The following is a 20,107-nucleotide window of genomic DNA, read 5'->3' as shown; positions in this document are numbered from 1 at the left end:
GCCAAGGCTACATGGCAAGACCCTGTCTCAAAAAAAAAAAAAAACAAAACTACAAATACCTCACAGATTATGTATATATAATTAATGATATATAATTATAGATATAATATACAATATAAGTATATGTGTAAATATATAAATGTAAATATAAACATATATTAGAAGCTTCAGCTATATTTTAGGTGTTAGCACTCACATGAGGTTTATGTAATTAATCCTTTCGTACTTGTAGTAAATACTAAATAGTCTCTCTTTCTGTGGTTATTTAGTATAGTGGTTGGAAATGAAAGATTAGCACACGTGGCTGATTCATTTCAAGGCACACCGCTTTATTTTGGCAATTAACCCCAATATTAGGAGTAGAGAGAGGGCTCTTTAAAATTAGTGCTTCTAGCATTTCTCATTGACTCGCTCCCTTCACCCAGTTAATTTTAACCTTGACCTCCCACAGCTGTACTGTTTTGCTCAGTCTAAAAAAAAAAAATTCCTGATCTTCCTCTCCCCTCCCACCCCCCCCCCCCCCGCCCTTTACATCTGATGAAGCAACAGTGGAGAGGAAAAACCAAACCCATTCCTTTAAGAGAGATTCCGCCTCCTCTCTTCTAAGCCAGCGCCTCACGGCAACCGTGGAGTCTCTAAGTCACACACTTTACAACTCAGCATTGGGAGAAGCAGCAGCCGCCACCGCCGCCGCCGCTGCTCCGCGGCTGCAGTGGGTTCCCGTGCAGCACTGCAGAATCCACACCTAAGCCGGGGAAGACGGACACACGTCGGCTCCCCTGCTGGCAAAGCTGCTTCGGATCGCCTGCAGGTAAGCACATCTCTTTCCCATTTTGTTCATAACGCGTGGGAAAGGCAATGGTGGCGAAATGCACTCCTCATCAGCCATGCTTAAAACGTTATGTGAATCTGCAGTCCTTTGGAGGTGGGTTGGGGTCTACAGTTCTGTCTGGCACACACACGTTCGGGGTAGTGGAGACTATTATATGATATGTGATGCTACAGTACTTTTTCTTCTCTTTTGCTATGCGTAAAAAAGGCTAACCTAATGCATGCAGAGCATTTTTCTTTTTCTTTTTAAATGCAGAAAACACAGCCACTCCCAATCTCGCTCTCAAACACTGCAGATATTTTTAAATGGCAAATAAAATGATGGGTTGAGCGCTTCCTAGATGCCGTTTTTCTCCTTAAGGCTTAGCAAGACTTCCCCCACGAATGTTGAGTGTTTAAAAATAAGAAGACATGGTCTCTCTCTTTTTTAAAAAAAGCAAATGGGTGATAGTGGCAGACTAAAATTTCTATAGCTTTAGTCCAGTGGAGAGGGAAAAGGAGGATAAATGAATTGCAGCGTTTGCCAAGAACGCTATTCATTTGCCACACTTCGTATGTGGGAAGAGGAAACTACATTTTAATTAGCACATTTTTTTTTTTTTTTTTTTTTTTTTTTTTTTTTTTTTTGGGAAAGGGGATGAAGATGAGGAGGCTGGCGCGAAGTATTTGAGGGGGAAGAGAGCCTGCAGATGAGGAAGGAAATGAAGTGGCCTGTCGCCAGTGCCTTGGAAAGGACAGGAGATAAGGGTGGGGAAATGAAGTTTGCTGTGTGTGTTAGGGTGGGGTTAACCCCAGGGACCATGAATCAGTAGAATGGCGTTGGGAGGAGTGTGCTTGAGGGTGAATTCGTGCAGTGGAGAGGGCATGTGTGCCGGAGCGGTGTGCAAGTCGTGGGTGGCGGAGGAGAACAGCGAGCGTGTGCCTGGAGGTCTATTTCGAGAATAGGTTGGGGTGAGAAACCCGCCTGGGAGGCGGGGGTGGGCAGCCCAGTGTCACCTGTGGAGGGATCCCCGACTCTGCAAATGAGTGTTGCAAAGTTTGCCTGGCTTTAGACCGATTTTGAAGGCTGCTGGCGGAGCCAAGACTTTTCATCTCCCAAGAGGTCAGCTCTCAGAAGGTTTAAGAGGCAATTAGCCAAAGTAAGAGTGCAGAGTTTGGGCTGGTCCAAATGAATATAAAGGCCCTTGCCCCGACCCTCTGTGGGAGTGAGTGAAGGCGGGAGGCTCCCCCAAACGTAAATGTGCTGAGAAGAAAATCGAGGCCCCCTCCTGTGGGAGCCGAGCCGAAGTCCAACTATTGTGGCCTCTCCCCCAAAAAGCCCAGCGGCCTCAGTGGGCCGCAGAAGCTCAATCTGAAAGCTACGGCTCAGCTGAGATTCACTGGGTGGGGGAAGCACGTTGGGACTGGGGAGGCAGATGTTTCCGTGGCGTCACCCTCCCACTCTCAATCGGGTTTCTCTCGGGGTCGTTTCCTTCTCCGGCAGCGGATCGGAGCTGCACGGAGGGAGGAAGACCTTGCAGAGGCGCCAGGCAGGCGCCCTGCAACAGGCCCTCCGCTTGCGGAGCACGTAGGCCCCCACTGCCGCAGCTGCACGGATACGGAGCTTGCAGCTCCAAGGGGGGCCTCGAGGGGCGGGGCCAGAGAGCTCAAGGGGCAGCAGAGGCGGGGCCTGGACCTGCGAGAGCCTGTTGGGGGCGTGGCCTATTAGGAGCGGAGCAAAAAAAAAAAAAAAAAAAAAAAAACGCTGGGCCGACGAAGGGCGGAGCCAGGGGCACGCTCTTGAGCTAAGAGGGCCCAGCCCGTACTGGGCGGAGTGAAGGCTACGGGGGCGTGGCCTATAAGAGGCGGGGCCAGAGCTCTCGGGCCATGGGGCGGGGCCTTGAAGCTGGGGTGCTAGAAGGGTCAAGCCTGTAGAGGGCGGAATCAAGAGCCCTGAGGCGGGGCCTATAGTAGGCGGGGCCAAGGCGTTCGGGCCTGTGGGGCGGGGCCTTCGGGGTGCTAAGCGGGACTAAGCCTGTAGGGGGCGGAGTCCTGGGCTCTGTGGAGGCGGGGCCCAAGGGGCGGGCCAGAGGGCGTTCGTGGGTAGTTCGGCTGGTCCCGCCAGAGCGCGAGGCGCCCGCCGGTAACGGTCGTGCGGGCGAGGGGCTGGAGGGAGAGGAAAGGGCTTTAAATGATGTTTTGAAGCAGCGAGAGCTACACGCGTCGGCGACCAGGAGTCGCCACTTCCCGCTGCCGGAGTGGGGGCTCGGCGTCCAGGTCCTGCGTCTCCACGCCCCCTCCCTTCCCGGCCCTCTCCTCGGGAACCGAGCGAGCGACGGGAAGAGGCGGCTGCGGCGGACCGGGCGGCCGCTGCAGCCCGGCGGTGGCGAAGGAGGGGGCACAAAGCCCGCTGCGCTGCGAGGTAATCCTGCGGGAGCGGAGGGCCCGGGGTCCCGCCGCGCTTCCCACGCCGAGTGGGGCTTCGGACTGGCTGGCCGCGCGGCCTCAGGTGAACCGTGCCCAGGGCGGGAGCGCGAGCCCCACGGGGCCGAGGAGTCGGGGTGCGGCGCCGCAGAGTGGGCGAGGGCGTGGGATCGCAAAATCCTGTTCTGCGGGGAGCCTTGCTGACCCCGAAGGTGCTCGCGGGGACGGTGGGAGGTTCCCGCGCTTGGAGAAGGTGGAAGACGACCGTGTTGATTTGTTGTTTTCTTTTCTTTTCTTTTCTTTTTTTTATACCCCCTCGTGGTTTAAGAAACTTCAGTCACAAGTTGAAATTGTTCAACCACTTTATCTAATCAGTGTGACCCTCCCCAGCACACACACACACACTAAAAGTGCGCGCGGGCGCGCGCACACACACACACACACACACACACTCTATAACCTTTCAAGCATTCCTGATACTTTATTCTTCTTTGCGGGGTGACAGCCCAGTTGGCAGCAGATTTGGTTTGCTGGTGTTTGGGGCACTTCCAACCTCTTTGGAGGTATGTAATAGCTGAGGCAAAGCCACTATTAAACCAGGCCTCTATTAAAATGACAAGAATGGCCTCAGGTGAACTTTTTTTTTTTGTTGCACAGATTTAATTGCAAGTAGATGCCCGTTTAAAGTGGGAGTGTAAGGAAAACCACTAAATATCCTTGGCACATGTGCTCTTGGAATTGACTTTGCTAGAGTGCTGTGGGATTTAGCTCAGCCAAGAGGCTTTGAGTGAGGATTAGGAGCAAGGCTCAGGAAGGAATTGATAAGACTCTGGGGCTTGGGATGAGCTACATAGACATGTGTGAGTTCTTTACAGTGAATTATGAAATTATAGAAATTTTAGAGTTAGCAGTATGAAATGATTGCCATTCTTAGAGTGGACTCCATCCTCAGTGTGCTGAATATGTATGTACTGATTTGGGTTTTAGCAGACTTCTAGTAAGAGTATACAGTGTAATATGTGCTTTTAAAGTGAAGTGACTTGGCCAGTAGAATGACCTGTGTATTTAAGGTACAAGGCTGACTCATTGATAGAATTGTTTCTTTTCGAGCACGTCTGGAAGATGTCATAGCTAAATCTCCTTTGTGTCGGACTTAACTTGCAGGGTAACTTTTTTTCCCTAAAATTGATCAGATTAACTGTAGTTATGAGTAGTGGCCGGACATTTTTCTACACTTCCCCCACCTCATTAAATTGACCCAGGAGTGTCAGCATGTTGGTAATAGTTGCTTTAAAGGACCCCCCCCAGCAATTTATTACCTATCTAGGATGCTAAACATAACTTAAGGAGCTCTGTAGATACTTGGTTAAGAGATGTTATTACAGTGAAGCACTTGTGCATATGGGATATTATGGGATATTAGAAAGTGTTTGGTAGTTTTGGAAGATGACGGGTGATTGCATGACCCCTGAAAAGATTTTACATGACTTTCAGAATATAATATGTAGTCAGTGGTTAAAGATGACTGAGAAGTTAATACTGTACACTTTACTCTTGCTTATCTTTTTATCAATTATATTTTTCTGTAATGAATGTGATTTTTTTGTTCAGTGATGTGCAGTGCTTTTTATAACTTGCTTCAGCACTATGGTTGATAGCAAGTTATATGATAGCAAGGAGATTAGTTATAAATTAGGAGCTCCTCAAAGCTATGCTTGGAATTATTATAGATAGCTGACATGCCCCTTTCTCATAACTGCGTGCAATGTAAAGTTAGGGAGAAATGCTAAAATAACTACATTAGATAAAGGAAGAGGTCTGTCTGAAAGACATGTACAAGTTGCTAAGCTGTTTCTCACTTTAAACATTTTTGTTATAATTAATATTTAGTACTAGCTAGTTCATTCAGTTGGAAAAATTAGCTGTGTAGAATAAAATAATAAGAAAACTTAACATGTCTAAGCAGTGCTGTCTTTTCCTTCTAAACATAAGCTTATGTGAAATTATTCAAGTCCAATTTGACAGTTGCTGAACAATCACAGATCAAATCAGGTAACAGAGATTCAAAATGAATGCTTACTTTATTTCATGTCTCTCTCATTAATGTGCTCTCCTCTGAACTTGGGGTCCATGCCAAATGTTTATAGCTGCAATTGTTAGGAGATCTTTGGGGTTTTGTCATTGGTTTAATTCCCTTGGCTTCTGAAAGCCAAGACAGGTTCAGATTTACTGTAATGGTTGCTCGTGTTAACTCTTCTCTAGAATACCCTGACTATGATGTGGAAGGAGGAGGTTTGTTACCTACTAGATGCATATAGAATAATCTATGGTTGTTTGCAGTCTTATTTTCAGAATTTTAGTGGCTGCTGGTCAAATACACATGAAAAAAAAAAATTAAATGGAAAAGTCCAGAAATAAGCAATTCTTTTTTTTTTTTTTTTTGGTTTTTTGAGACAGGGTTTCTCTGTGTAGCCCTGGCTGTCCTGGCACTTACTTTGTAGACCAGGCTGGCCTCGAACTCAGAAATCCGCCTGCCTCTGCCTGAAATAAGCAATTCTTAAGTTTTAAGTAACTTCATAACAGTATCTTGCATGTTTTCTTGGTTGTTGTATTCCTGTGATACCTAATTTCTAAATAAAATATTATCAAAAATACCCATAGACTAAGTATACTAGTGATTTCAGACTTTTACTCGAGTCTTGAAATGTATCTTTGTAGACTAGGAAAGATCCTAGTGATTATTATCTTTAGAGATGGTGAATTATAGGGGCATGCGTGTGTGTTTGTATGTGTATGTCTATTTGGGATTCTGTTATTTTTAGGTAAAATTAATGTATTTGCCTGGTTTTTGTTCATTAAATGTTTACTAAGTACCAAAAATTAAAACGTATTAAGCAAAAAAAGTTTCATAGTTTATTTTGTTTATTTCATATTTAAGACTCTGAGTCTTGTTACATCTCAATGAGAGAGCCCCTGTCATCGTCTACGACGCTACTACACGCACAGAAGAACATCCTAGGAGCCTGGAGGAATGATGCTGGCTTTTAGACTTGTCTGAGAGTTTCAAATGACCATACTCAACCAAAAGTATAACATGGACACCACCTCATGTAGCCCTGGCCGGCCTCAAGTCCACTCTGTAGCTGAGGTTGACACCACACCCAGTTTTGTGTGGTGCTGAAATTCATACCCAAGGGCTGTGCTTATTAGGCAAGCACTCCTCCAAGCCCTAATCTTTGACTTTAAAAACAGTGTTTGACAGTTTGCATCTTGAAAGGGTGACATAGATTAGTCTAAACTAATTAGTCTAACTGTGCTAAAATAGAAATGCATAGGCTCAGCATAGCCTCAGATAGGGGCTAGGTGTAAACTGAGCCACTCAAGAGGACCCACAGCATTACCTTATACTTGTACATCTTCTTCAAGGTCGGCTTTGGTTAAAGCTTAGCTGAAGTGTGAAGACTTAGTGATAGAAAGTGGACTTTGAAGTCTGGGTTTCATAGTCTCTGAAACTGGAAATGAAGATGCTGGTGTGCAGGAAACACATTAGCTGACAGTTAGGAGGGATGGTTCCTCATACAAGGCAATAGCTTGGATATCAGGTTATAAAGTCTGTTTTGTTTTTTTTGAAAGGGCAGTGGACATACCTGATTTTTCTCATAACCAGCTACAGGTAAAAATATATTTGAGAAATGTACCAGTGTCTCAATTGTGTGCATATATATGGTGTGTGTGTATACACATACATATATATGTGTATATATATGTCATATGTATATATAACATGTTACATATGTATATATATAATGTCATATGTGTATATGATATGTATCATATATATATACACACACATACACAACATATGTGTGTGTTGACAATTTATTTTACTTTTGTGTGCATGTATGTGTTCAAGTGTGCCCACGTGCTCTGTTTCTGAGAGTTTGGGTGCACATACATGCATGTGGAGATGAGAGATCAACCTTGGATATCATTTCTCAGAAGCTATCTACCTTGTTTTATTTGTTTTTTCTTTGTTTGCTTACTTGTTTGTTTTGAGACAAGTCTCACTGTATAGCCCTGGCTAGAACTTCCTAAATAGATTAGGCTGACCTCAGAATTAGAGATTAGGCAGTCCTTTGTCTCTTAAGTGCTGGCTGTAAAGGTCTGTGCTACCTACCATCCCTGGCCTCATCTTGTTCTGTGACCATCTCTGGCTGGAACTTGAGGCTGCTCGCCTTTAGGTTAAGCTGGCTGGCCAACAAGCCCAGGCACCCTCACCACCTTGCCAGCTCTGGGATTTCAGGCAAATGGCACCATTCTTGGCTTTTTCTTTTTTAATTTACTTTTTAGTTTTTTAAAATTATACATATTTGTATGTAGTTGTGCGGTCATGTGCATCGTGTCATGGGGTATAACGTGGCAATCAGCTTGGGGGTGTTAGTTCTCGCCTTCCATCACGTGGGTTCTGGGGATCAATCTCCAGGTGCCAGGCTTGGAGCAGGCACCTTTACCCACTGCATCATCCTGTGGGCTTTTTACTTGGGTGCTAAGGAACAAACTCAGGTTCTTAGACTTGATGGCAAACACTTAACTCAGTGATCTCCTTAGCCCCTGTATAATAATTTTTAATGCTCACATTATGCATTAAGGCAGCTAGATATCAAGCATTGAATTACAAACAGAACTTACCTCTGAGGACTATGCATTAGCTCATTATTTTATTGTTTTAGCCATCCCCTTGAAATTTAGTTTGTGATATTTTATTTCCTGTCTCTCACCAAGAAGAACTGTCCTCAAGTGAAAATGGAAAGGGCCACCCAGATCTGAGTCAGCCCAGTCAGCTCCACTCTCAAAGGCTCGCCCTCACGGAGGCTGGCCACCTGCTAATAAGCTAGAATTCTGAAGTTTCTGAGATTGTGGGGATTTGGGTTATGTCTTTGTCATCATTGTCATCAATATTAGTGTGGCATTCTCCCACGGTAGGTTCACCCATTCTGTGCAAGGATAACATTTCTTTCTTTCTCTTCCACACGGCGTTCTCGTGTTTTGTTCTGTAGGAATGATGGGGAACATAGTTTGCTTGGTATGCCATAGGGTTCCCCCACACTATGGAACTTTGAAAACACTACTTTTAATTCTTTAGAAATGAGCCCAACAACTGTTAGCTGCTCTTGTATTTTCACTTTCTAATTGGAAAAGACTGTAGGGTCAGTCTTGTAATAGCTGAGGAGGTGGCTGGGAAAGGCATTGGGCTGTGATTGGGCATCGGACCTTGATGCCTGGGACTTCACTGCTGCTTGTGGGACTGGGACAGATACTGGTGGAAAGGGAAAGAGATGGCGGTGATGTCAGTACACTGCTTTTTTGCCACACACCCTTCCTTTTCTGAAGCATTAGACTAGTGTGTCACCCTACCTTGCCGTTTGCTTATGGTCAGGATAATATTCTCTCTCCTGGGAAAGGTGACTCTTTTTTCAGGTTGATTCCTGTGTCATTGCTGAAAATTAGTTTTTGGGAGGAGATGACACTAGAAGGAGTTCCTTCCATTTTTCACAGTTAGCTTGCTTTTTAAATCTCACAGAAAGATTTCTGAAAACAAAAGTGTGAAAACCTCACTCATCATCTGATGGCTGGAAACCATTGTGTGTGTGTGTGTGTGTCTGTGTGTGTACACACCCACTTCTGTATACACAGCATGGTTCATATACCTGTGAGCCCCAAGGATATCCTCTCTCCCTCTTCTGGGCCTGGAGTTATAAGTATGCCCTCCCCCCCACCCGCCAGGACACTTTTCCTGTGGGGACTGGAGATTGAACTCAGACCCTCATGCTCTGTGGCAGCTTTGCCTACTGAGCCATCCTAGCCTCAGGAGCCATTATTTTTTATTATTATTTTAGTGGTCCTTAGATTTATTTTTATTATTTTATGTATATGAGTGACACATCTGTGCACCACATCTGGCACCCTAGGAAGTGGTGAGCCCTCATGTGGGTGCTGGGAATTAAACCCAAAGCCTTTACAAGGCTCTTCATCACTGAGCCAACTCTCCAGCGCCAGCATTCTTCATTAAAGTAAATACGAGAAATCCTCATTGCTTTAAACACGTCTTTGTTTTGTAAAGCTAGATCTGCAGCGGTTTTGTATCAGAATGTTTGATCTATTTAAGTGGATACCAAAACTTTCTTTCTTTAAAAATAATGATTTCTTTTATGTACATTGGTGTTTTGCCTGCATGCATATCTGTGGGAGGATGTCAGATCCCCTGGAAGTGGAGTTACAGACAGTTGTGAGCTGCCATGTGGGTGCTGAGAATCGACTCTGGACCCTCTGGAAGAGCACCAGTGCTTTTAAGAGTTCTCTTTCTCCAGCCCCTGAAGCCCCTCCAGCTTATTTTCAATTAGTGTTGAAAGTAGTGGGTTCCCTGTCTTCATGTTGATAGCGATGAAATCATAGTTCTCTAAATACTCTGCAGCCATTAGTTACCCTAATGCAAAAGGCATCAAAGACAAGGACATAGTCACCAGCCATGTGAATACTGGCATGGTTATCAGTAAGTGCCATGGGGTGGGGGGTGGGGGGGACAGTTTATGCCTGAATAAGAAAATTATTCTTGCTTGCCATAGTAAAGGCTCTGAGAAATGGATTACTTGGCGTCAGCTGAGTTACTGGTTGCATTTGATGTCTATAATAATCTCAACTTCTCTGGGCTCTTTAGAGGCAGACCAGGCTTTTCACAGATCAGGAGAGTAAGTACCCTTGGGTTATTTTAAGGTTTCTGGTTTGAGTCCTCTGCTTTGATGAACGCAGACCTGGAGGAATTTGATTATCAGTTAAGTACTTTGAAGAAGGGATCCCTGCTCTGCATCTATCACACCTGAATGTCACAGTAATGCTTCCTAGAGCTCGTGGAATTTGCCCCCAAAGAGTAGAGTGCCATCTACTGAATGGCCGGCATCAAGTTGAACAGTGTCTTAAGTTTTTCTTGCAAGACTCAGGCAGTTTCTGGAGAATCAGGCCTTGACTCATTTGGAGGATTTGAAAGGCTCTTAGTACCAAGTGGAATTGTTGCCTGCTTAAGTTTAATTATGTTTCCCAGCAGGAGGCCTGACTGCACAATAAGAACTAATTCACTGCCTGTTGGAATGCTTGGGAAAGAAGAAACCTTTAGTTGTTGAATTGATACTAAAAAAGTCTAGCCATGATGAAATTAATAAACTAGGTGGTAAACAAAAATATTTTTTGAGGTATTTTTATTCCCAGGTCTGGTTATTGATGGCTTCAGCAAACAGGAATGAAGTCTTTCCTCCCTGTGCCATTTTCTTTGTCTCAGTGAGTGGACACACTGATTCATAGTGGGTTGTTTTTTGTTTTTTGTTTTAATGTATCCTAGCTATCTTGAAGGTGTTTGGTTTTGTTTCCCTGTCTTCCTAAAACTGTAGTAGCAGGAGTAGATACAGTGGAGTTAGCAAAGATGGTTGAGGTCAGTAGAGGCCGCCTGGAACAAACCTGTCATAGCCAGATGAGAAGAAACCTGGCAGTAGGAACTGAAAAGAACCTTTGAGATTGTTCCTATAAGGCTACATTCATTATGTAACTAATTGTTACTGTAATAATGCCCTTGACTGGTCTACATTCGTTATGTAACTAATTAGCTAGCCATTCTTTTTTTTTTTTTTTTTTTACAACATAAGGGGAGAATTTTATTTTTATGATGAGACGACAACCTGTTTCTGGATGCCTCCAAAGAAAAGGAACAATTTCAAAATGCTCTAGGCCCACATGATTTTGTGTTTTTCTCAAATATTTGGGACTAAATAGTTCTTTTTTTTTTAATATTTTTTATTACATATTTTCCTCAATTACATTTCCAGCTAGCCATTCTTATTAGCCCTTAAAAACTGCCAGCATCGTGTTAAAGTATTATATTTATCTGGTTTAGTGAAACTTTCTGATGAGCATACAGGCAAGAGTTTATTTTAATGACTCAGTTATTTCTAAACACCATGCAGGGATTTTCATAGGTTTACACGTGTCCTTGTTGGTGACTGCACAGAACATTTGAACCAAGATTGGAATATTTCTGTCTTCATTGGAAATTATTTTCTTTTAGATGGGTGAGCAGGTGGGTAAACAGGATTGAAATTCCACTAGAATAAGGAAGGATTCATGACATAGATTTTTTGTTGTTGTTGGTTTTCTTTGAGACAGGGTTTCTCTGTATAGCCCTGGCTGTCCTGGAACTCACTTTGTAGACCAGGCTGGCCTCGAACCCAGCATGTGACATAGAATTTTTTAAGTACTCAATATTTGGTTTTTCTCTATTGTTTGTTTGTTCTTTTTGTTTATTAGTTTAAGCCAAGAGAAAGAGTGTATTTGGCCATAAAGTAAGTTGTTTCCCATGCTATAGCCATTGTTCCTAACATATGACTTCCCGGGAGGGATGGGTGAGTTAACCTTACAGGTCTCTGCTGGGCTCAGTTATGGTGGAGAATAGAAAGAGAGGGGTCATTATTTTTATATATCATTCATTTTAATTGTTAGGGTTTGCGAGTGTGCGTGTCCGTCTGTCCATCTGTCTGTGTGAACACAGATGTCCGAGGAGGCCAGAGGCAGGCATCAGATCCTCCCAGAACTAGAGTTAAAGGCAGCTGTGAGACAGGCAGTTGCCTGATGTGGATACTGGGAGTTGAGTTGGGGTCTTCTGCAGCAACAGTATGTTCTCTTAAATGCCGAGCCATCCTTCCAGCTCCTTATTTTTTTTACTCCTAAATATTTTTAAGTGGTAGGACTTGCTGTAGGGCCATTATAACTCATGTCCATAGCATAATAAAATTCAACTACATGCCAATCTGAGATCCTGAGGGAAACCTCAACATCATGTGCACACCAAGTATTCTCTGTACACCACGGAATGTGATATACATCATCTGTAGTAATATTTGATTGAATTCATGGAGCCATTTAATTAAGAGATTCATAATTGTGTGTGTGGTAGCTCACACCTGGAAAACCAGCACTTGGGTAGTTGAGATTTTGAAACAGGAAAAATTGTGACCAGTTCGAGAATACCCTGGTCTACATCCAGAGTTTCCTGGCTAGGCAGGGCTACAATGTAGGACCCTGTCTCAAAAAACAAAACAAATGGACAAATGACTTGCTTACTCTTGTGTGCTATCCTTGTTTATGGTATATAATTTACCCATAATAGATATCCTTATTAATTTAGGAAGCTAGAGGTCACTGTTTTGATATCACTAAAAGCTTCTTTTTAAAAAAAGTGTGTATGTGTGTGTGTGTGCTCGTCTATGTGTATGTGGATTTGCGCGTGTCTGTGTAGTACCTATTGATGCCAGAAGTGGGTATCAGATCCTCTGGAGCTGGAGTTAGAGGCAGTTTTGAGCTGTCCTATGTGGGTGCTGGGAACTGAACCTGGGTCGTCTGCAAGATCAGTACACACTTTTAACCACTGAGTCATTTCTCCAGCTCCTAATGAAAAGCTTCTAACAGTGTAGTTCAGCAACAGTCATCATTTGAGAGCTTCTGACTTTTTGCTTTCATGGTAAGGGAATGGCAGGCACTGTGTCCTACAGTTTCTGCAGAACCCAAAGATTCTGAAGAGTGTGCTGCCTTGGGGCTCTTGCGCTGCTGTTAGACATAGAAAAATCAGCAGCAAGTACAGAAACAGTACAAAGATGTTAATTGCCACTATGCAGTGAATGCCAGATGACTGGCACAGAAAGGAGTCCAGAGAAAGGGAGTATTTAGAAAGAGGGATACGAGTAGGCCTAAAGGGATGTTAGGATTTTACTAGTTAGGAAGGGCAGAAAGACTATGGGAGAGAGATTCTGTCCATGATTTTTTCTACAGCATGATGGAGGATATCTTAGGGAGTGGCTCACAGTCTCTTCTTTTTCTTATTGACTTGGCCATGCTGACAGTTTACTCCTTGTCTGCCTGTCGAAGGCATCGTACTTGGTGTCCTTGTGTGTTAAAATATGGAGAGTTGTGGTTCATCCTCTTAAGGCTCCCGAGACGTTGTTCGTCAGTGCAAAGAACATGATTCTCACTAGCACGTGGTTTGGTTGCAAGGTAGCCCAGACACCTGTGATGGTGTGGTGTGGAGCTCATGGGAATGGGTCTCACAGAAGGCACATGCCATGCACGTCCTTGTCTGTGTGTCTGGGTGTCTGTGTGTCTGGGTGTCAGCTAAGAGGTAGCATCGCCGTAGGAGCTTTGTTACCTCTGGAGTTTGAGTTCTTCAGAAGCTGAGGGCTTTGGCAGCAGTAGGTCCTTTCCAATAACAATGAGGCAAGCCAGGAGGGCAGCTTTCCTAAAGCAAACTGCACAAACATTGTAGTGTATTTTTCCAGAAGTGGTGATTTCAGCTCTCATCCTGATTGTATTGTGCTTAGTTAGGACGGTTATTTCCTCGTAAATGTTTCTGTGGCCTCTGTTTAGATTTCCGTTTTTGAGCAGCTTGATAGTTCTTCCTCCCATTTGTTGCTTTCTTCATTCAGCAAATGTTTATTGTGCAGTTAGTGTGCTGGCTCTGTTGTAAGCACTGAGGACTCAATAAGCAAAGCTCACAAACCCTTCTGATCTAACGGAGTTGATGTGTGAGAGAATAAATACAAATAAATAGATGAATATATTACATGCCATGTCATGCACAAATGGAGAACAGGAAAGAAGATAAACACCTCTGGGGGATAGATGCCAGTTTAAATAGAATGACAGGATGAGACCTCACTAAGTATATGAAGTCACAGGTGGCCTGTGAACAAAGAGGTGAGACGGGAAAGGATTCTCTATGGGCATATGAGAAAAACCATGGCAGGCAGAGGAAACAAGCCCAGAGCCCTGTGTGCCCACATAGCTGAGGATGAAACAGAATGGGAGAAGAGGAAACAGGAAGCCCAGGGTGGTGTTGAGCAGAGATATGGCAGTCTGACATGTATTTCTTTCCTTCCTATTAATTTTTCTTTCACATTTATTTCATCTGGATTGCTCTTGCCTCTCCCTTCCCTCCCCCTAGTCTCCTCCCTCCACCACCCCTCTCTCCTGGATCCATCCTCCCTCACCTCCCCTCAGAAAGGAACAGGCCTTCCAGGGACTTCAACCAAACACAGCATAGCAAGCGCAGTAAGACCAGGCACGTATTCTTACACCAAGGCTGGATGAGGCAACTCAGTAGGAGGAACAGGGTCCCGAAGGCAGGCAAAAGAGTCAGAATCAGCCCCCGCTCCCACGGTTAGGAATCCCACAAGAACACGTTGCTATACAACCATACCATACACTGACATGTATTTCTTTAAGGATGCTTTGGGCTGTGTTTTGAGAGTGGCTGCAGGGAGACTGCCTAAGAGGCTCAGTCAGTGACCTAGGTGAGGGGTCATCAGTACATCAGTACAAGAGGGGACACTGGGCTGGAGTCTGGGCCAACAGGATTTTATAACTGGTTTGTGGGCTGTCAGTGAGATAGAACGAAGCTTGATCCTAAACTTTCAGTCCCAAGCAAAAGTCTGCACACGTTTGGAGAAAGGGAGATGGCAGTCTGAGGTGCGTTGCATCAGCAGCTTGGAAGCCGCCCTGAGTGGAAATCAGGGCTGAGTTGAAATCAGGGTTTTCTTCTTTCAGTTTTTTTTTTTTTAAAGGAAGGTATACACAATCCCTTTAATGATCAGATGAAAAATTTTGCTATTAGGGCTTGAAATATTATTATACATCCTTAATGCTTTCAAAGCTTTTAATTTATCTTACTCGAACCATACATGTATTATAACTTCTAATGACACTTAGTACCCAAAGAAATCCTTTTTGTAAAATAACTTACTTTTAATTAAAATGTAAAAACAGAAATCAACGTTAGTGTAGTTTAAGAATGTGACTGTAAATGGAGTAACCTGGCTGTTTCTCAGTTAACATGGTTAAAAATAGTAGCAGTTATCATTATCACCCAATGATTCTGACAGCTATATATTCAAGAGAACACAAACATGTTTCCACACATAGAAGCATTATGCATAATAGCCAAAAAGGTGGCAACTGAGCATGTCTTAAGATAGAGTGAGGTGGTGAGACAGACAGGCAGACAGACAGACTTACGCTAGTAAAGAAGCAGGCACGGAAGGATGCATGCTGTCTGTCACTTTCAGGATGATTTAGCAGACGCGTGTAGAGACAGAAGAGCTGAGCAGTGGCTGCAGCTGCTGCAGAGGGAGGTTTCCTTTCAGACAGTGAGGTGGTTTGGGAAGTGTAGTGAGTGGTGAGGGCTACGGTGTTGTGACGATTTAAAAAGCCACTGAAGTAGTTTGAAAGAATAGACTTAATGCTACAGGGATTATACCTTAGGTTATAAGAAAGTATCAGGGAAATATGTATTGTGTGTATTTATCTCTTCATAAGAAACAAGCTATTGATGTGACTTATTTATGAGACAGCACTGCTGTCCCAGGAGCATGTTAAATGAAGCAAAAGTTACCACACCTGGCCTGGCTCAGCTTGCCTTGCGTCAAGAGGTTAAGGTGCGTAGTTCATGCAGAGAGTAACCAAGAGGTGGCCTTGGGACGTCATGAGTGCGTCTCTTCAACACCTGGAGAGTTTCCTAGAGGGTGGCCCAGATAAGCAAGAGAAGGCTTTGTGTATGATTATCAGTCTTTGGGCTGCAGGGAGCAGAGCCAGCTTATAAATAAGTTGGTGAGGTCTTAAGTCAAGAATGGCGAGCTGTGTTTCCATACCTATAATTAAAGAATATGGGAGCACTGAACTTACAATATAATAATTAACTACCGAAATATATTACCATTGAAGACGGCCTGCTTAGGAGGCACATGAAAGGGGGCTTTAATTGTCATATACCATCTACCTTAACGTTTCAGTTTTTATTACTGCTGTTACTATTACAATCACCACTACTATTTTTGGTTCTTTTAGTATGTCATATAGCCCAGGTCGGCCTCCAACTTATTATTTAGCTGGGGATGGCCTTGAGTTTCTTATTCTCCTGCCTCTAGATTAAAGGGGTGAGGGGTGCGCCACCACACAGTTCTATGTGGTGCTGGGGGCTGAACCTAGGGACTCACTATGAATGGCGAGTACTCTACCAATGGAGTTAGGATCTCACTGCCCCCCACCCAGTAATACCGAGATTACAGATGTATGCCATCTAATGTTCTTTGTTTTTTGCCAAGATACAATTTATATAGCATAAAATTAACTCCCTAAATTTATTTTAGAAAAAAATCTTTCCTTATTACAATGAAATTTTCTAGAAAAGAGGGATCATTTATTTGATGGCTATGACTCCAACTCCATACTGAGTGTAAAGTGCATCCTGGCATGATGTTTTACACCTGTCATTCCAGTACTTGGGATGCTGAGGCAGGGGACTGCTACAAGTTACAGGCTACCTGGCTACATAGTGAGTTCCAGGCCTGCTGTGTTGTTGCGGTAAATCTCCAACCCAAATAAAGCCCTGGCAATGAAAACACAACTCAGTTAATATGAATACATGCTGAGCGCCTAGAGTGGGCAGATCTACCACTACACTACCATCTTCCCCATAGAAGAGACCCCTTAGAACCTGCGGTTTCTCCAGGCCAGGGGCTTCTGCTCTGCTTGCTTTTTCTCACCTCCTGCTCCTCTCTCCCAAAACCTTCAGTTCCACCTTCCTCTCTTCCGTCCCAGTCGCCCGCCGCCCTCTAGCCTTTATTTTGCAATTTAAGGTGGGAAGAAGGCTTACAGGAAATCACTAGAGTGCTGACTCATTCCTTGTTGCAGCCCTCACAGGAGAATAGACCATCAACTATAACTCACCCCAGGGCTATCCCCACAGTGTCACATCTAAAAGGAAAGAAGGCAGGGGTGACAGGCACAGGGGATGTTTATCCTGTTGAGTTAGGCAGTGGAGCTTTAATCCCAGCACTCGGGAGGCAGAGGCAGGTGGATCTCTGAGTTCAAGGCCAGCCTGGTCTACAGAGTGAGTTCCAGGACAGCCAGGGCTACACAGAGAAACTCTGTCTCAAAAAAACAGAGAGAGAGAAGAGAGAGAAAGAGAGAGAGAGAGAGAAGAGAGAGAGAGAGAGAGAAGAGAGAGAGAGAGAAAGAGAGAGAAGAGAGAGAAGAGAGAGAGAAGAGAGAGAAGAGAGAGAAGAGAGAGAGAGAAGAGAGAGAAGAGAGAGGAGAGAGAGAGAGAGGAGAGAGAGAGAGAGAGAGAGAGAGAGAGAGAGAGAGAGAGAAGAGAGAAGAAGAGAAAAAGGAAGAGAGGAAGAGAGGAAACCCGTCAGGGAGGGTGTGGTACTTGGTTTGGACCTAGTGGATCCATTTGGTTTTAGCTACTAAGGAGGAAGGTGAATTATCAGCCATGGTAATGGAATCCCAAAGCCATTGGGGAGGGTGTGGCAGGAGAGGAGAAGTAGGAACTGTGAGGTCCAGGGCACTTTTGTATGACCTTGGGGAGTATTTCAAGACATTTAGATTTTATTCTGTGGCACCTGTTTTAGTTGATGAAAGCCATAATCGGGTGTGTCAGAGGCTTGCCATTGAAAATGCCATGGTAGTGAAGGGTGTGAGTGCTGGCAGAGTCAGGCTTGGGACTTTCAGAGATAAGCAGGTGAGCCTGAGCCAGAGCAAGGGACAGGACAGGAAGTGCTAAGTTGTCCAGCTTCTCCCCAACCCAAATTGAAAGTATCTTAGATAGGGGATTGTTTTGATGGACTTTTGGGCGAGGGTCACAAGAGTGGGACTACTGCCTTACAAAAGGGACCCAGGGAACCCCCTTACCCCTCCTGTGTGGGATGTAGCAGTTAGTCGGCCATGAACAAAAAAAATCTGGCCCTCACCAAACACCAAATCTTTCAACTTCTGGATACAGATTTCTCAAAACTTCCAGAGGTATGAGGAATAAAACTGTATAAACATCTCTTCTGTGGTGTAACAGAGGCCCTCACGGACGATGACACATTGGAATAGGAGATTTGAGGGAATATTCGTGCACCTTGCTGAAGATCCCTGTGATGGACGCTAAGGATTTTACTCCATTTTTCCCACTATCGCCTGACAGCAGCTGGCCTACTGGAAATCAGAAGGCTTAGCAAGTCTTCGCAGTCTTCGCTCTTCCAAGACACACTTTAGCAACGCGACTCTTTATTAATCTGTTTGACTGCTCGTCAGCTATTCTTCCCGACAGTCTTTGAGATTGCTTTCATCTATGTGTTTAGAGACAGACGAGTAAGAATTTTGGCCAAGGACTAATCTTGTTTCCAAGGGAAATTGCATCCCCATGTTATGCTCTTGTACTTTGCTTTAAACTTTGGTGAAGTGAAGTAACAAAAAGGAAATAATCAAGTTGCATTGGGTGTTGCAATACCACGTCTATCACGTCTGAACTGTAGGAAGTCATTGTGCCATTTATAGAGTTTCTTTGATTACAGTTAGTGGTTCCTCCTGGAAGCTTCAGAGTAACCTAATGAATGTGGGTTACTTGAGAAGCTGACAAAGGCCGGATTATGGAAGAAGCTAAGTATGGCCGTCAATAATCACCTGCAGGCTCACACTTGTTTTGTAAATTAAATGGAGGCTGGAATCCAGCAGAACTTCATAATCTGCACAGTGAAATGATTAGCATAAGATTTGGCTCCTCTGATGCTTCTGATAGTTCCGTTATAGGTATGGTTGGGCATTGGTATTTATCTTTATATATAATAAGACATGTAGAAAACATGTGTGATGGGGCACTGATTTTACAACTCTGATAAAAACTACTGAATTCACAAAACTAACTTGTAAATTATTTTTAAAACTTGCTTTAGTGTTTGAAAGTTTTTTGGTTTCTCAAGACAGGGTTTCTCTGTGTGTAGTCCTGGCTGTCCTGGAACTTGCCCTGTAGACCAGACTGGCCTCAAACTCACAGAGATCTGCCTGCCTCTGCTGGGTTTAAAGGTGTGCACCACCACAGCATAACTAAAAGTTTTAAATATTAAATAATGTTTGGGAAGGGGTACTCAAGAGATGGCTCAGTAGTGGTCAAGAACACTCGCAGAAGGCCTAAGTTCAATTCCTGGTACCCACGTGGCCCTCAAAACCATCTGTTACTGCGGTTCCAAGGGATCTGATGCCTTCTTCTGGCCTCTATAGGCATACATGTGGTGCATAAATTTACTTGCAGGCAAAATACTCACATATGTAAAATAAATCTGAAAAAAAGTTTAACATAACTTGTTTATCCAAAAACATTCTTCATAAAATGTAAGATGTTGCATGAGCATAAAATATAATGAAAATAAATCAGAAGTATAAAAGGTACCCCAAGCATTTCAAAACTAAGATTTATTTAAGTTTATATTAGACTTAGTATTTTAACCAGATTTTTGTAAAATATCATTTTGAAGTATTTAAAATTATTTTTGAGTAAGAAATAGGACAAAGTCTATAAGGCACAGAGTTAAACATGGAAAATTGTTATTTTATCATTAAATGGCTCAAATATCCCTTGTACATTTTTCTAGAACTGTTTATTTTAGGGTTTCTGAAACAAGACTTTTCCTGCCTATACCTGTCCAGTATATTGCCACATAAAGAGTAAAGCTAAATTTAGTCTCAGAACAGCCTGGGGAGGTCAGGGTGTGATACCCCAGCCCTCCTGTCTCTGGGGAAGTTCCCTGTCCCTCCTGCCTTCCCTTCCTCTTAAGGAAGCAAGAGTTTCCTGGAGTTACTTTGCATTCTCTAAATACTAACCTGTATTCACTGATTCCAAAAAATGATTTAAGACCAAGGTCTATGTTTTGCAGCAATAAATAGGTTTACATCTTCAAGATTCTGGGAAATTAAGATGGGGCGTGGACCTCTGGCCATTGCTTTATTTTTTTTATTAGAT

The 20,107-nt window shown here is 43.7% G+C and overlaps 1 protein-coding gene across 4 annotated transcripts in view; it reads left to right on the top strand.

Moving 5' to 3' along the window:
* Positions 1–591: 591 nt before the first annotated feature.
* Add3 (adducin 3) overlaps positions 592–20,107 on the top strand; it is a 103,572-nt gene continuing 84,056 nt past the window's right edge. For 2 of the 4 annotated variants that reach the window (XM_021151223.3, XM_021151224.3), the window contains exon 1: positions 2,923–3,232. The gene's annotated coding sequence lies outside the window, so the exon portion shown is untranslated. Of the gene's footprint in view, positions 812–2,922; positions 3,233–20,107 lie in introns of those variants that run through there. The other 2 variants (XM_021151222.3, XM_021151227.3) reach the window with 2 other exon arrangements.

The sequence above is a fragment of the Mus caroli genome, unplaced genomic scaffold (assembly GCF_978045245.1).
Source record: "Mus caroli unplaced genomic scaffold, Mus_caroli_1 scaffold_20, whole genome shotgun sequence".
Taxonomy (NCBI): Eukaryota; Metazoa; Chordata; class Mammalia; order Rodentia; family Muridae; genus Mus; species Mus caroli.
Note: the sequence above shows the minus strand (reverse complement) of the source record. Positions and strands in the feature narration are given on the sequence as shown.